Source organism: Helianthus annuus, chromosome 10 (genome assembly GCF_002127325.2).
Source record: "Helianthus annuus cultivar XRQ/B chromosome 10, HanXRQr2.0-SUNRISE, whole genome shotgun sequence".
NCBI classification, from domain to species: domain Eukaryota; kingdom Viridiplantae; phylum Streptophyta; class Magnoliopsida; order Asterales; family Asteraceae; genus Helianthus; species Helianthus annuus.
The window spans coordinates 28,348,125-28,352,015 of NC_035442.2; the positions used below are offsets into that span (position 1 = coordinate 28,348,125).

The 3,891-nt window shown below is 34.2% G+C and overlaps 1 long non-coding RNA gene across 1 annotated transcript; it reads left to right on the top strand.

The window, feature by feature from the left end:
• The first annotated feature begins 1,919 nt into the window (after positions 1 to 1,919).
• On the top strand, positions 1,920 to 3,408 carry LOC110884319. The gene is made up of 3 exons (XR_002561055.2): positions 1,920 to 2,059; positions 2,606 to 2,660; positions 3,180 to 3,408. It is a non-coding gene; the product is annotated as an uncharacterized LOC110884319 (long non-coding RNA).
• Positions 3,409 to 3,891: the final 483 nt, after the last annotated feature.

Below are 3,891 nucleotides of genomic sequence, written 5' to 3' on the forward strand. Positions count from 1 at the left end.
GAATTCTGTAAGGAATAGTAAAATGATAGTAAGTATATTTAAATTTGAAGGTTTAAATGATATGAACTAACTTCAAGAATGATGGAGGTGGCCCAATTACATGTTGGACTTATTGAATAAGAATATAAAAGACATGGGGTGGCAAGAACAACGTTTGCATAAGTATGTCCAAAATCAACTAGGGAGTACAAATGTGCGAGTTAGTTCATACCGTAGGAATGGAAAGGGTACTGACCAAAGGTTATGAACTTCAAATGATGAAGTTGAACTTGTAATATGGCTTGGAAGTAAATCATTAAACTAGTCGAAGTAAGGTGGATAACTAGATATTGCGTACGAAAGGAATTTTGTAAAGGAAAGAAAAGTTAGGAACTGATAACAAAGCAGGGAAATTGCTTAGAATGCTCAGTTTAAAAGAATTAGAAAGAATTGTATGGAATATTTAAAAGGTTAATGTTGAGGAAGTTAGAATGAAAGCATTATAATGCATAACAATTAGAAATGGTGAAATGTTACATAAAGAATGATTAGGTGGAATGTGGCATAAAAGATAATTTACCACAAGTGAGCCTTGCAAAGTATGTAAGACGGGATTACGCTATGGCAAGAAATTTTGGACTAAGTAAGTAAATAAATGGATATTTTAATGAATCCTACCTCTAGTTAGGTTTCCTAAAACATGTTAGGACTTTTCAGAAGGTAAACCTCTCGAGAAATGTCACGAGTTAGAGTTTATATGCGTAAGGATTCCTGGTTTGTTTATTAGGACAACCCTATGAGGTAAAGTATAAACAAATTATCGAATGAATGGTTATACCTAGTTTTATGTAACTCACATGTGGAATGGAATGGCATGTGTAATAAATTTATAATCTCGTATGTAACGGAATTTTAGTAAGTATATAGGTAGAGTTATCCATTGTGGTACGATGTTAGATTCTTGCCTTTGTACTGCAATGTTAGAAGGACTGATGTATGTATGACAATTATGGAATGTGATGGCGTACATAGTTGCGTATAACACCTTGGGTGTAATATGAGTTACATGAATGTACGTATTGATACACGATTATATTGGTTGTGTGATTAAAGCCTTAGGTAGGCCCTTACAACCAAGGGATAGACATTAAGAGGGGTTGGAGCAAGATAGTTTATACGCGAGTTGTATAAATGTATGCATTGTATTGCAGTTAACCATGCAGATACATTAGATTAACAATGAAAAAAATATTGGACTCGAGTAGAGATCACACGTAAGTATTACAAGAAAAGTGTGAAAAGGATTACTAAGCCATTGACATGAAATAAATTTTACTTGATGTTGGCCCAGAAAAGGGTGGAGTGTATGTAGAAGCTAAATAGTTAACAACTACTGAGTGGTGTTTGACTTGTGATTTTGTATGAATGAACCGGAATGAACAAACATGACTATTATGATAATTGTTTCCCAAATAGGGTGTTAAAGGTATGTGGGTATGCATAGTCTGACACGTAAGTTTTAAGAAAGTTCGCTCGAACGAATGAACGTTGATTATGGGATAATGTGGTAGGATTGTATTGAGTCATTCAATATTGAATTACCAAGTGCATTGGACAAGTTTGGTCCAATGGCAAACGTTAAAAAGGCTCGGGTCTCACATGAGAAACGGAAAATGATATGCGGGAACACTACCCATCATTATTCAGTACGTATTCAGGTTTCAGGGACGAAACCTTCTTTAAGGGGGGTAGACTTGTAACACCCCAAAACTTAATTATGAAGGTTTTTATTTAAACATGTGTTCATGTTATATAAAAGTAGATTCAACCCTTTTAAAATGAGTGATTAAACTTGAAGGGCCAAACTTGCAAGAAGGAAAAGATAATTATATATAAAATAGAAAAATAAAACACAACACACATAAGAGTGTGTGTGTGTGTGTCGCTAGAAAGAACCAGAGAGAAGGAAAATCCCTTCTTCTCCAACACATTCCAAAATTCAGCAAATTGAAGATGATTTAAGGATAATTTCGAATGCATGTCTCTAATTTCTCAATCGTCTAAGTATTCTCAACTCTAGGTGAGTTAAATTATATGTTTTAATGATCTTGATGAATTGGGTTTTGAATCAATCCGTGAAATTGTATGAAACTAGAATGATAGTGAGTTAGAATCATCTCATGAAACATGAATTATGCTTGAAATTCTAATTATTTTGATGTTTGGATGAAAACCCACTAGTAGTAGTGATGTTATGAAGATGATGATGCTACATGTGTTAAATTGAGTATAGTTATGATATATGAAGTTGGATGTTGTAGATTATTATTATATGAATCTGATTTAGAATGAAAGTTATGTGAAAAATTAGTTGAAGTTAATGATCTTTATATGAACTAGTGAAGTTATGCATAAGATACTTGTACATTATGCTTTGCTAATGTTATGCACACCAAGTGTTTGATGAAATGCTTGAGTATTAGTTCTCATGTAATGTTGATGATTACATATACACATGATGGTAGTTGATTAGAATTGATGAAATTATGAATTGTTAGCTCACTATGTTATTGTAAATGTGAGATAAAAGCATGGGATTGAAGGAATGTTAAATGTGAAATTGTAGGCGTGAAGGAAGAGGATACAAGTCAATCCGGTTCGCAAGCAAGTGCAAAACAAAGGTAAGTTCATATGAACTTCGAGTAGGCTTAATGTAGAATACGGTTTGGGTTTTATTCTAATGTTGCTAGTTATAAGATATAGAATTGTGTAGTATGTAATATGATGATCCGTCATGAACGGGTCAAACGAATGGATAATGAGATTAGGGAATAGATATGAAATGACTTGTTATAAATGGGTCATAATGTATTGAAGTTTTGAAATGATGAAATGTTAAATGTTGACCCGTCAAGAATGGGTTACATATTGCCATGGATGTTAGGCTTCGTGAAGGTTTTGGTCTTATACTCGGTGTGAACGGGTCGGATGGAATGAAGATATGGATAATGAAATGATATGTAAAACATCCGCTCTTAACGGAAATAGCTAGTTGAAAGAAGTAAATGGTAAAAAAAAAGAAAGAAATGAATTCTTGCTATGAATCGCTAATGGGTCAAATAAAGGACAAATGGACTTGAAATGTTATGATGTTAAAAGAATTGCACTAATGAACTTATTTGTGTTTTTTTGAATGTTAGGTAAATCTCATCTTTGATGATGCCGAGCTTGGATCGAACACACCGCGCCGCCCTTTACGCGCTTCCGGTTCAAGTTTGTCTTTTGTAAACGGGTCAAAACTATTTTAGAATGTAAATGTTAGTTTTTCAAGATTAAGGTCTTTTGTTAGTAAGTATGTTAAATTTGTACTCGAAATGGTGGATTGTGTTAGCTCTTGTGATTAAATTAGATGGTTACGTTGATTTTGAACTAAGGGTATTTTAGCAAAAATATATGTAATGAAATGAAAGTTTCAAATTTTGAGGGTTTGACATGTTGTTTTGACCCTATGTAAATGTGGGCGTAACATTAGGAGACTCCCTTGAGTTAATGTTTGGTGCAGAGGAAGAAATTGAAGAGGTTGAAATTAAGTCGTCTGGGGAGGATGAGTTTTTAGAGTTAGAATTAGATGGTTTACCGGTATATGAAGAGGTAGGAGTGTTGGATCCTGATGGGGACATAGCTTACTTTGATGCTCTACTTGAAGGTGAATCGACAGAGATGATCGAACCTGCCTCAAATGAAGAGACTAAGTGTGGGGATCATCCTTTGAAAGTGGTGGAAGAAGAAGAGCACTGCAGCTGGCCCGTGGAAGTATTAGTGATAGATGAAACTAAAAAATCAACAAAACCACAGGAGAGGGCAAAGAAACGAAAAAGAAAAGATCAAAAACGGAAGAGGACCGAAGGGTTA